The 14,253-nt window shown below is 37.9% G+C and overlaps 1 protein-coding gene across 1 annotated transcript in view; it reads left to right on the top strand.

Moving 5' to 3' along the window:
* The window catches only part of LOC139985115 (NLR family CARD domain-containing protein 4-like), a 373,980-nt gene that overhangs the window by 217,929 nt on the left and 141,798 nt on the right, over positions 1-14,253 (top strand). The gene's annotated exons all lie outside the window — the stretch shown is intronic.

Below are 14,253 nucleotides of genomic sequence, written 5' to 3'. Positions count from 1 at the left end.
CGGGTAAGGAAAAGAGGAGAGAAACAAAGAGAAGAAAAAAGGGAAAAGGAGGGGGAAAAAGAAAAGGAGGAGAGGAAGGAAGGGAAAATAAAAGAGGAAAGAGAGAAAAAGGAGAAAAGGAGGGAGTAGAAGATAAACGCCAGTACCTCGGGAAGAGAAAGAGGAACAGTCATAATTACAGCGCTGATCCTATTATATACACAGGGTAGCCAGTAACAGATCGAGGATTACGGAGGGGGTGTGCGCCTCACCCTACCCCTTACACCGACAACTCCATTTTTGACGTTTCCATTTTTCCTCTTTCACTAATGTATCTATATATATACTATATATGGTCTATCATAACGCGTGTGTGTGTATGCACGCCTTAAACAATTGTATAATTGTGCTATGTAACCAACCATGGCTGGTCTTGAACTCGACCGAGTCGTCGGGGAACATGACGCACTTCGGGAAGGGGCGACCGCCCCCCCCCCCCGAGCAAATTTTCTTTCTGATATCGCTAGTAATTTCAAAATAGACAATGCTTAGATGCAACTTACAAGGCCCGGGAAGTGTTATTTTCAACGATCTGGGAGGCACTTTCGGCCAAAATTTTCTTGTACGCTTCGCGCCAACTCATGCTGGCGCTACGCTTAGATAGTTTGCCTACAGGCTTCGCCCCTCCCTTGGCAAATTATTCGATACGCGCCTGTTCGAATTTGTAAAGCAAAGAGCAGACATCACATCATATCAGTGAGCATGAAAACGTATCGTTCCAGGATGAACCGCCTCAAAACTGTCTATGTTTGTAGTCAAAGGCGTAGGAGCCCAATTGGATTTGGGGGCTGTAACGATTTGCCCGAAAAATATAACCAACATTTTGTAATGTCAATATCATAAGCAAGCATCGGTCATTACATCGCATGGCATCGTGTACCGTACGGTCCGTGAAAGTTGCGCAGTATACCGCCGGATGCTAATCTAAACAACGTAATGTCTTATGTAGATGGAGAAAAAGCATACAGGTCCAATTATGTCAAAACTCTCTTTTACAGTGGTAATGGCGAATTAGTCGGCCAAGCTTAGAACTTTATTTTAATTACAAAGGAGATAATTTTTAAACTATTCATTTCCTTAAGCTACACCATTGCTATTAATTTTTCTTTCAGTAGGTGCCCGAAAAATTCTCAGCATATTGCCCGAATTTTCAGGGGAAAAAATTGGTGGGGGGGGGGGGCTGCAGCCCCCGCCTCCTACGCCTATGTGTGTAATGTTCGGTTATCTGATATCGGAAATATCTGGTATTTTTCATTTCCTTCAACGAAGTTTTATAATAGCCGTTATAAGAGGTTTTAATGTTTGTACACCAATAAATTAACTATGTCTGAATTTTCGAAAATTTCCTGACAAACATTCTTCATCATACTTCCCTCAACTCGTGCAATTTTGACCTGTCTGTTAGTGGTTCAAGGAGGTTTTTCTATATTGGTTGTCCATAGATTGAATTTTGTGCAACATTATGGGTATGTTTTGAATTGATTTTATTCACGAGAAATGTGAATTTTCAAATTCTGAACAAATAATGGACAACCTTGAAAAGTGGAGCTTTCGGATATTGTGGGCCGTGACGTAGAATCACCTACAAAAGCAATGATCCACAGGACATGCAATGAGGTCGAACATGATGTGTGACTGGTGACAATCTTCAAAAATGTGATGGATGGAAAAAAAAAAAACTATTGGGAAATACTTGGTTCTCAGGCAAAAGTGTACATCTATCTGGTTGGTCATTTTCAAGCCCGAGAAGGGCCATTTCCGGTGATCTGGGGGTATCAAAACCAGAAATTTTCTTGTAAGCTCCGTCCCAACTGATGGTGGCGCTCCGCTTAGATAGTAATTCGCGCCCCTCGGGTTAGAAAATCCTGGATACGCCCCTGGTATCACAAAATGAGTTTTGGCCATTGTGATTTATGATTAACTAGGTACGACAGCACAAGGAAGATACAAGACAGTGTTATTGCCAAAGGGCACTTTGGTATAGACCTTGTATACTTTGCCCGTTTCTTAACCTGACACCGACGCAAAATGTGTTCCTTTCCGCAAAGCTTGCATCGTTGATTGTATATATAATTCCTTAAGTTATGGGAAAAAGTTCAGTCTAAAATCTCATTAACCTAATACACAGCGGAAACGTTATTTACATTGTTTGAAATGAAAAGCAAGCGTTCGGTGTCCATTGTGGAAACCCACCGATATGAATCAAAGAGGTGTCGTTCTCTGGTTATAAAGACTGTTGTGTTTCTAAACCTCTTTGTCAGTGACTACCATACCATACCGTCGTTGAACTCACTGCATAATACCAAATTAGCCTAAATAGAGTACAGCAATACACTCCTAACCATTTGTGACTACAACAACCATCTTCACCTAAGCTTGACTAAATCAAGTTAGTTTCATCGAACCCCTATGCGCTACTGTAATTTGGGAACCAAATATGGATCGAAAAAGTGTTTTCGTTATTTTAATCTTGGTCAGTTCAGTTTCATGTCAAGAGTGTGAGCCTTGTCCCGATCTTTGTAGTTGTAGTGATTCTACTTTAAACTGCACTGACTTAGGTTTGACTTCGATGCTCTCGTGTGGACTGTCATCCTCTTATTCCATAGTTGATTATTCTGGCAACAATATCAGTATAGTCAACTGGAACGATGTGCCAGTGTCGTCCCCATCAAGCCTTCTCGAAATCGACTTACGACACAATCATATAAACGGTTCGTCGGGAACATACGCGATGAATGACTCTAGGTATATTTATATCTATTTGTCGTTCAATAGACTTATCTCGTTTCCATCCAACTTTTTGGAAATCAAATCTTGGCAATCAACACGACGTACTAATTTGCATCTTAATGCCAGTGACAACGGTATGACGGAGGTTTTAGCTCATGCAGTTACTCTGAATAAGATCTTTGATATTTTTGAACTTGACTTACGGAACAACAAGATAAGTTACATACATCACGACGCATTTAATTTTCAGTCATTATCTGCTACAATTATCTTGAAGAATAATAATATTCTGTCGTTCTCTACGATCTGCCTTCGATGTCTTCTTGATATGACATTAAGTTCTTTATCGTTGGATGTTAGTTACAATTTGATTGAAGGTTTGGATTACAAAGAAGAATTATTCCTCAACGAATCCGGAATTTCAGCGTCCATCAATTTGGATAACAATCCATTTAATTGTGACTGTACACAAAGGTGGTTTGCTTATGACAATTCATCTTTTAGGAGTGCTGTCTTACGAAATAGTAATGAACGTTGTATCAGGCCCTCCTGGTTGGACAGGTTCGACCGGTCATACAGATGTGCCTCACCCCTTACATTACAAGATTTCCCTGTTACTTCGTTGTCTCCTCACGATTTCACGTGTCCTCCTCGGCTAGATCCTAATGCTACATTGACTGCTGAAACCATGTTAGGGGATACATTGGTACTTCGCTGTCCTACCATTGGTGCTGATCCTCCGACTCGGCGTTATGACTGGACGTTTACTCCAAGCAAATCATCGAAAGTGTTTGTAAACTCTGGATGGGACTACTTCAGACAAACAGAGACAGAGTATCTGACAGTCCAAGGGCTGACATCGGCGGGTACTTTCATTTGTCGACCGTTGAGTCCGCATAGTTCGCTTTCCATCAATATCAGCGTGTCTGTGAAAGATTCAACCCAAGAGGTGTTAACCACTAGATCTTGGCAACCTACTATCACGGGAAAGTCAGACACAAATAATGGAGGAGAAAAGTATTCTTCTTCATTGTCTTTTGTCATTGCCGTATCAACGATTATGGTGATTCTTCTGGTTATTCTAATGATTTTGGGTTTTATGCAGTACCGACTAGTAAATGCAAATAAAGCAATACAAGTACTCAGAGGAACCACTGTGGAACAGGCAGCGAAGGTGAACCACAGAAAAGACATCAAAGATGGCCATACATCTTAGCCGAAGCCTCTTACTATCTGGGTCATGTCCAAATGATGATGATGTTTATGAGAGGATCGATATCGTCGCAGAAGAAAGTTCTGGAATGTCAGCGAAAGCATCCGCAAGCCAGGAGGAAGGATCGGACGTTACTATGAAAACGATTGGCGAAAACCTTAAGACTCTTTGAATGAAGATAAATTTACAACCCATGACGGTAATATGCAGTTTAAAATTGGACTCCCGAGAGCACAGGACATAGAAAGATCTTTGGCTAACTTGTTAACGATTTAAAGGAAAAGAACATGAATTGTGAGTTTCAAAACAATAAATAAAGAATTGGTCTAGAGTCATCTTGTTTTTCAAACGTGCATTGATGCATTTGTACATTATCCTTGTTTTATCTGCTTTATATAGCAGATCAACTCCACTTCCTCTTCAGACAAAACTAGCATATATCACTTTTCATATTTGAGATGTTTTATTTCGTGAGCAATTTTCTTGAAAAAGAGCGCATTACTTGGCATCACCAGTTGTCTCGGTTGTAATTAAAGTAGATTAATGAGGGAGATGACATCTGTTTCAATTTCCTGCTACAGTCAAAACAATGTACAAATATTCAAATATGAGGCATATTATCAACAGGTCTTTGTTATCATGTTTAGAGAGCCAGAACAGCCGTCATGTCATTACACTACAGTCTTTCCTATACTGGAATATGGGGACTTAAAGGGTAACGTGGTATAATACAGGAGTATATTATTTCTTTTGGAGAACAGGTCTTTGCTATTATGTTGAGTGAGCCAGAACAGCCGTATGGAAACGCTCTTCGCCACATGTATAACTATACTAAGTCTTTCCAATACGGGAATATGGGGACTTAAAAAGAAACTGAGATCATACAGGAGTAACGTGACATGATACACATTGTCTAAAGTATGTCCTGTGTTCAACACTTTTGTTCATTTTGCGAAGACGGCTAGCAGGGTGGTAGCGGGTTCGGACGATTACGGGACTATGTAATGTTTGATGTCTTAGGTGAAGTTATCAGTTTTTCATTTAATATATTTTAAGTTTATATTGGTTAAGATGGTATTAAATATTAATTGTAGTGTTTATCTCATGAATTCGTTTTTCTTTTAATGCAACTGAACAATTGGTTACTTACTGACGGTAATGGAATTCTGCAATTTGATCTATATTTTTGAGATCCAGCTGTACCCCTAATACTGTAATGATGCAGTTTTTCAGCCTATTAAAGCTCCGGTTGTATCCCTGATGCTGTAATAATGCATTAGTTAAGCCTCTTTAAGCCTACACTAGTACCCCTGATACTGTAGTGATGCAGTTTTTAAGCCCCTTTAAGCCTCCAGTTGTACGCCTGATGATGCAGTTGTTAAGCCTCTTTAGGCCTCCAAATTGTACCCCTGGTGTCATGATACAGTTGTTAAGCCTCTTTAAGCCTCCAGTTGTACCCCTGATACTGTAATGATGCAGTTGTTAAGCCTCCAGTTGTTACCCTGATGCTGTGATGATGCTTTTTGTAAGCCTCCAGTTTCCAGTTGTACCCCGGTTGCTGTAATGATGTAGGTTTTAAGCCTCCAGTTGTACCCCTGTTGCTCTAATTATTGCAGATTTTAAGCATCCAGTTGTACCCCTGATGCTGTAATGATGCAGTTAACCCTTCAATTGTACGTCGATAATAGCCCATTAAATCGTTTTAAAGATATCGGCACCGTTTTTACTACTTACTAAGCAGAAAGGCGCATTAAATAACGAATGAACACTTTTCGTTAACTAAAAGGGGCACGTGTTATTGATAAAAAATGCACTTTTAAAGTTTATCACAAACTTTGTATACCATGTGCCTGATGTAGCACTGGGTGTTACCACAGTATTTGCAATGAAGAGCAACTAATTTGTACAAATGATGTAAAGTCATACTAGTCAGTACTTAAAGAGGACCAGGGAAGCGGAAGGGGATTGATTCTGATGAAAAGGGCGGGAAAACTTCCAGACACAGTTGGAAATGTGACTATGCTTTGAGGAAGCTAGACCAGTAAACTACAACATAAATCAATAATAGGGCACTGGTTAATTACAAAAAAAAGTAATTATCAATTTTCATAAGAGACAAAATCGGCACTTCAAATTTATGAAGTAATATGATTACCATAATAGCTATCTTACTTCCATGCAAATTCACGGTGTTTTTAACTACCTTACCCGTTTATTCTATATGGCTCATCTGGTATAATTAACATTTAAAAATCACCGAAGAGGAAGTTTGGCACGCAAATCTATATTTTATGAAAAAAAACATACAGCGCTCGGTTAATAAGTTTTATCTTGTAAAAAAAATATGCAACTTTAGGGGATCATATAGAGCTCACTGATCTGTGAGAAACTAATATTTGAGGACAATTGATCGTGTTTTAAACCAGTTGGAGACAATCCATATCTTATCATGTCATGACAGAAGCATAATCGCGTGGATTAGATGACTTTAACTCTACTGAATGCTAATATCGTTTGCAAAACGAAGCTAATAAGAATTGAACGGTAATTCAGTAACATTAAGTAGAAACATAAAGGGACCCCACAAGATATATGTTTGGAAAACTACAGATGTGGTAGTTATAATGCGTTCAGATCAATGTATGATATAACGTAATATTTATACAAGATGTCATTCAGTTTATTTGTTTTATTTTCAGAATCACGTGTATTATTGGTACATCAGTTTAACAGTATATATAGTATCGTTCGTTGTAATCTGTTAAAATGTCCACAGGAAATAACTGTTATTAGAACCCTACTCCTCGTGGGCTGCAGTTTAAAAATCTTTGTCATGTCATTACACTACAGTCTTTCCAATACGAGAATATAGGGACTTAAGGGGTTACGTGGGATAAAACAGGAGTATATTATTTCTTTTGGAGAACACGATGATTTTCTTCACTGACCACTGTCAAATGAATGATAGAATTTTGTAGATATGAAGCCAACTCTGTAACCACTATTTCTAGTGATCAGAAAATAAATATTAAAGACGAGGATAAAAGTTACAACTCGGGTCATGCTTATTAGACTGATTGCCGGTTTTTTATCAACCTTTGTGTAATAGGTAACTAATAAATGGATTTTTCTTTAAATTCTCGTAAAATTGGTTACACCGAAGAGGAAGTTTGGCACTGAAATCTATCTTTTTTGAGAAAAACATACAACGCATGGTGAATAGGTTTTACCTTGTCAATAATATGCAACTTTAGAGGGAAATAGAGAGCTCAAATAAATATATGGAGTTCGTGCCCAGCATCCTTCCCTCTTTCGCCCGCAGATGTACACTTTAAAAACAACCTGACACTGGTTAAATTTTCACCAGGATATCCTGGTTAAATTTACTGGTTAGATTTTACTACTATTCTGGTTATATCAATGGGTATTTCACCTCATTCCTGGTTAAATTAACCAACATTTCCTTGTTGATGTGACTACTATCCTGGTTTATATCAAACGTATTCAACCTCTTTCCTGGTTTAATTACCACTTTCCTGTTAATACTATTGGGTATACCACCTTATCCTCGATAGCAATGCATTCAAATTATGAAAACGCAAAACATATATTATATAACAACATCATTAATGTTACTAAAAGTGTATTTGTGTCTCCTTACTTTTGAATTATGAGTAAATTAACATTCGCAAAATAATTAAATTAATTCCTCAACTCTGAATACGATGAATTTCTGTAAGAAATGCAATACTGAAGTCAAAATTTTGAGGACATTTTCACATTTTTTCAAACTACCATCGTCACATGCCGAAGCCCTGATTGCTTGACGTCAACTGTGAAGTATAACAGGGATTACCAAGACCTTGTTCAGCACTTTTGCACAAGGAAAAAAATCACTTGAACAATTTTGACTACGGAACAAGAATTGAACATAAGTTGACTGAGTTATAGGTCAGGTGCTATGATTGTACTTGGGCAAATGGACCCTTCACCTGTCTCCTAAAAAACTTGATCAAAGCCTCTCTTGCAATAACCTTTATGTTACGACAAAAGCTAGTACTGTAGCAGTAGCTTCTTTGAACTTGATAGAAAGGTCTCAAAAGATCTATGTTCACATTGTTGTTTGAACTGCTACCAAATTTATTATTTTAGTTTAATTATTTAATCATGGTAATTCATTTATATTCTGAATTTTATTCCCAATATATTTGACAACTTCGCCCTGGCAAACCGAACATCTTTAACCATTAACTATTAAATCTCAGCAAGGCTCTGCAAAACAATAATGAGGTTACCAACATATACCATTAATGGTTTATTCATTAGCTCCTCCTTTGACGTCGCATTCTTGTGCAAACTATTCAACTCAAATACAAAGTGGTACTTGTGGCTTATAATTATCACAAGAAAGATTAATTTGAACAAATTTTAACTAACAGTTAAAGAATATACCGAAGTGTCCTTTAACATAAAATTTCTGAAACTCCGACCCCGAATGACTATCTCAATACTTGACAATAATCATGATAACGTTTGCATACATAACATGTATGTCCGTGGACAAAAAAGCAAAGAATTAACTAAACCAAACCCTAAATGACGTTGCACATACAATTCCTGAACACCTCTATATGTCTCTTTATCAGGTGTCATCTCTGTCCAAGTTTTTATTGAAGTTGTACAAGCAGTTTTTTTTTTCAATTGTGAACAGAGAGATGGATTGATGTGAAACTTTTTTACTTAAACCACTTCAAAAATCAAAGGGTATTGTATCGGTTCAAGATTGTTTTTGTTCTGGTCAATTTACGGTACATGAAGGAAGGAGCACTGTAAGACCTCTGTCAAAGCGATTTCTCTTCATTTTAAACAAGTTTGTTTTTACTTTGCAAAGTCATGTCACCTCTGGCTGACATCACCAGTAAATTAACTGTTCAATTTCCTAACATATCCAAACTTGTCCCACTTTACCAATAATCAGTGGCTATCAGCTAATGCAATTCCATGTAGATTCAGCTAAAAAATTAAAACTTAGGTGATTTACATCTATGAATGGTTGCAATGAGGTTGCAATAGTGCATGCAGTGTTATGCACCTTTCGATGTTGAACTTCCACAAAACAACTGAGTGACAAGAGAAAATGCCAAGTACTTCATTTCATCTGCAAGAAAAGATTTGTGAAATTGGTGTAAATTTGATACAGTAAAAAAAAACATTTACTGAAGTTTTCTCCATGTATCTCAATGATCTATGACTACAAATTTAACAAGGACTGACACAAAATGAAGGCCATGGTACACTCTTTGTGTCCAACAGATATGTAATTTCACAATTCAATTCACTTTTATGGTTTAGGAAACAGGAAAGCAGCTTGATTGACCTCTAGTTGTAGTCATATTTCAGGCTTCCTGATAGTTTGGAATGTACTGCGCTCCTCTCTTACCTGTCTCGATGCTACTATTGCACCTTTCCATTTACCTAGCTGACCTATTAACTGGCAAAATGTTAGAATTTCACTCCCATTGACCCTCCTCTGGTTACACCCATCACCTCTCCCTCCTAAATTCACAAAGTAAATAACCGTAATTCTACCGAAAACTTCCTTGGTTAGGGATTACACTTGTTCACTGTTTTCAGTTGTATTTTGCATCTCATCAACATGAAGACAGGTAAGTATCATTGTATGTAAATACCAAAACTAGTGAGGTTTAGTTTTTTGTTGTTGTAACAATCAATGATTTGGATATTGTATCAGAAGGTGAAAGCAATATAGGAATCACATGTGATGAGGAACAATTATACTGTGGAAGGTAATCAGTAGTCATGGCCATTCGGAATACACATGATCTGCATAGAGATTATCTGTTGTGCCAAAGCATCCATTTCTGATCAAGAGTCTGAGCTCTTACAGTTTTTTGCAAATAAGTCTTGCTCTATCGGTAGTTATAATGCAATGTCATGAACACACATGTTAGCTTTACTTACATTGACTTAAACAGATGAAATAAATTAAGACATGTAAGACTCACAAACACCACGGAGAAAATCAACTAGAAATCAGAGACTTGCCATCTACAATATAGACTGTGGGATATGCTTAGAGTAGTGTACAATAATGTGTTGTACAGTCCCCTGATTGGCTTTTCTGTTTTGAAATTTCGAGGATACATGCACTTTAATTAAACTGAATATCACTATTTCAAGTAAATTCCTCAAATATAAAGCTGAAGACTTCAGCAGTGGCTTCAAGTAATGCTTCAACATTTGGTGGAGAGTAAGTGACCAATAATTGGCGAAGATAAAATCAATACATATCAACACTTTAAAGGAGGAAGTGTATGGTTACTGCAAAGGTTCCAGTGACCTCAAATGACCTCTGCATGTATAACTTGTACATGGTATCAATAGCCTTGCAATAACTTTAACGTCATGGCGTGATGTAACATGTCCTTGTTGAACCGAAAACTGTTTTCGTTGCTCAACTTGTGCGGAGCTGTAGGTTCTCTCATAGCCAGGGCTCATTTTGAAGAAAATGTTAAGGTTGTCCTTCCGACAACCTCGCCGTCATATTTGGTTGTCCGAAGGATTGTTTGGTGTACAATGAAAGCACCAAAATATACTACTGGAGTTGCTGGTCGTGGTACTTTGCACGCATCGTGTGCACTTAAGTTACTGTATATGTGCCCATGGACTATTAAATATGTTATAGTTACGTACGTCCTGCAATTTTCAAACACTTTGGTGCTTTAAAATGGAGCACCTCGCGCGAGAGCCGTACGTAATTTATACCACAAGTTATCAAATTAGCTTTGTAGGTAAGTACCGTAACGTTAGGCTACGCAGGCCAGTTATATTGGCCTTAGTGAGTAGTCTTACTTTTAGTAAGGGACGCAAAAGCTTCAAACCTCAAGTACACACATTCACAGCTAGGCCTATGACAAACATAGCAATTTTTTGAATAAATATCTTTCTTTCTTTTCAACAACCACAACTTTTTCTTGAAAGAACCAAAATTCCAGTACTTGCACAGATGACTGAATTTGTTTGAAAACAAATCAATCATAACAATCAACGCAAGTACTTTGTTAACAACAATTCCATTACAGACTTTTTCATGCTAAAAGTAGTCAATGGTGGTTTATAAATTTCTTGTGATTTGATTGGCTAAAAGCCCATATCATTGTCTACAATCATTCTTGCATATATAGTTCTCAATAAACACAAAGGGTGTTGTTTAAATGCAACTACAAGTACCGCTCACGTATAACTGGACCTGTGTACGAGCACATATAGTGCAACCGTGTATAAAGTCGTTGACATGAAAATTGCCACGTAGACGCCGCGTAGACACATCGTATACTCTCTATGCGAGTTTATACGCAGGAAATGCTATTGTGGTGGCATACTCCTATTAGAGTCTATATCCATCCGCCCGATTGTTCTCCTTCAGGTAGCATACGCCCATTAAAAGCCCCATTGACTTACACACTAAATCACAAAATTAATGTGGTCTCTAAGTCTAGATAAAAGTTCTCACTAGTTAAACGCAACCCATCACCAGATAGCTGACAAGTTGGCCTTTCATGGCACCATCAATTTTAGTATCATAACTATGTAGATTGTTTTGCTATCCGATCCGAAAGTTTACGTCACTTGTAAACCTCTTCACTCAATGGGGCTTTAATGGGCGTATGCTACCTTGTGCTAAATGAATAGGGATTGAAGTCGCCGAAAGAATTAGTGAGATGTTTGAAGCAGCCGTTTCTTACATCGTAGTTTAAGACGTGATATTCACCTAGCATGGAAGAGGACGTGGGTAAAGTGTTTGCCGGTATAGAACATAACTATTTTTAGTTTGTAGTTCATTGGGTTTTAATTCACTATTTCTTTTCCCGCCTTTCTTAAGTTGCAGAGGTTATGTTCCACGGGTGATAGTTTACTTTGAATAGTTGGGAATGTAACAGGGTGGCCAGGATCCTGTACTCCTGTAAAGTAGGAGAGAGCGATAACGTATCGATGACAGCAACAAATTTATTATTGTCGCGAGCTCTCTAATAAGAAATATGTTACTTTATAGTTAATTTTTAAAGGGGTGATAAATAAACCCTGTTACACTCTCCCCATCTTCACAAGATGTCTTCCCGACATATGAAAATGGCTGAGCACCGTAACATAGTCCAAGAATATAATATCTACTGCTACCTGTAACAATATATGAATTGAGATGATAGAAACACAATGTTAAATGATAATATGGTAAATGTTTGAAAAATGACTGCATTTAAGATCAGCTCCCAGTAAGATCAACTTCATGGTACGATCATTGATGATTTAGTACATTGGTAAAAGAAAAACACAAGTGTCAGTTTCCTCTCCTAGTTATATGAAATATTTAAATCAACACTTCGTATTTTTCATTCTACACCGTCACCCTTGTGTCCAACTATGAGATAGGTCAATTGTCATGCGGATCACCATGATAGTGACAGTTTCAATAAAGTAGTGTTAATGTCGTTAATACTTTCCAGCAGTAAACCATCGTTAACTGCCCCACCCCACTCCCCTATTTAAAATAGATTTATATGAGGCATCTTATAGTATCACACTACCATTTCCATTCCACTACATTTAAATGATGATATATGCTCTGGATTAAGTTTGCTAAATGTATGTTATCTTTCATAACGTTACTACCTTATGGTCATCAAGTGACGTCAATGTCATCAAGTGACGTAATAGTCAACAAGTGACGTCATGCCAGTGCATAAGCTACTACTACAAACATGTGCTTTGGTGATTGTCCGAGCAAGCAATAATGATCATAACAAATAAACAAGATAGTGTACCTGAAAGACTCAATTGTTATATTATTGAGCACTTCATATTTAGAGAAACGTATTCTTGGATTAAATGTTTAACTGAAGTTCACCAAATATTGAAATGAATCAATGCGGATAGAAATTAAACTATATAGGCTTGAATCGTATCTAGAATTCCAGTGATTCAAAAATAGACACGTTCACCGGTAGGACCTTTATGATATCATAAATATAACATAAATATAATAAATATAAAATTAAAAGCTTCAAAACACAATCTTTCAGTTCAAAACATTATCACTTAAAAATGGGTCGTGTCTGCTATGACTGCCATAAAGACAGCCGTGTCGTAGCTGGGGGTTTCAGGGCTATACCGTACTGCACCGAGCTTATACAGAGCACAACAAAGAAAGTTGAAAAAACATGGAAAAACAAGGAAAAACGAAGAAAAACAGAACAGGTACCATGCCAGATCTGTTATTGAGCTGGGTGGTTGATTTGTCAAACTTCAAACATTGTGATTTTACTCAATGTTTACGTTGAATTACAGTCAATTGGTATGCACACACATAAATACACACACACACACGAACACAATCTGCGTAGACGTATTTATATATACCTCATGTAAAACAAAGCCTTGGTTGAGGCTGCTGTAACTGCCATGAAGACAGGGTTTCAGGGGCTTACTATGCACAAAAAACAGAACAGGTCCCATGAGAGATCTGGTATTGAGATGGGCAGCTTGTCAGCTAGAAAGAGGAAAAACAGTTCATAATGAAATATACCCTAAATAAGAATATTCAGTATTCATTCAGATACACGACAGACAGTTGCGATCCGTGGACTTAGCATTTCGGGTCCAAACCTTTGAGACCCCTTGACATTTGGGGTTATGTTAGGGGTCCTGCCTGAGCCGCCTATTGCTAAGCCGTCTGATAGACAGAAGGTATATGATTGCTTTTACCCGCTGGAGGCTCCATTTTGTGTGTTAAAGCGAACGGCTGTGGTGGTCACTGCGTCATGCTATACATAGTCCTACTTTAGTAGTGGAAGCGTTGCCAGCTTGTTTAAATAACCCCCTATCTCTCCTCTTTTCATAGCCCCTTTCACCCTTTTTTCCCCACACCTATCTGTCTTTGTCCTCTAGATTATTCCCAACCCTTACCTTAAATCCCCTCTTTCCCTCTACTGTTAGTCGTTTACCTCTCCCCTTCCCCTGTTGGTTACTTTCTTCTCTCCATCCCTTGTCTACTAATCCCCTTACATCTATCTCTTTGTGCACCATGCTCATTAACCTGTGTGTATTCTGTGCGTGTTTTTGTCCCTTCTGTTACTGTTACTTGTCATTTAGCCACTGAAGTAGATCCTGCTCAGATCGAAAAACGTCAGGCCATCTTACTTTTACACATTCTCTTACACAGGCTCTTTAGTGGATAAGCAGTTTGCTTACAG

Source organism: Apostichopus japonicus, chromosome 17, assembly GCF_037975245.1.
Source record: "Apostichopus japonicus isolate 1M-3 chromosome 17, ASM3797524v1, whole genome shotgun sequence".
Classification (NCBI taxonomy): domain Eukaryota; kingdom Metazoa; phylum Echinodermata; class Holothuroidea; order Aspidochirotida; family Stichopodidae; genus Apostichopus; species Apostichopus japonicus.
Note: the sequence above shows the minus strand (reverse complement) of the source record. Positions and strands in the feature narration are given on the sequence as shown.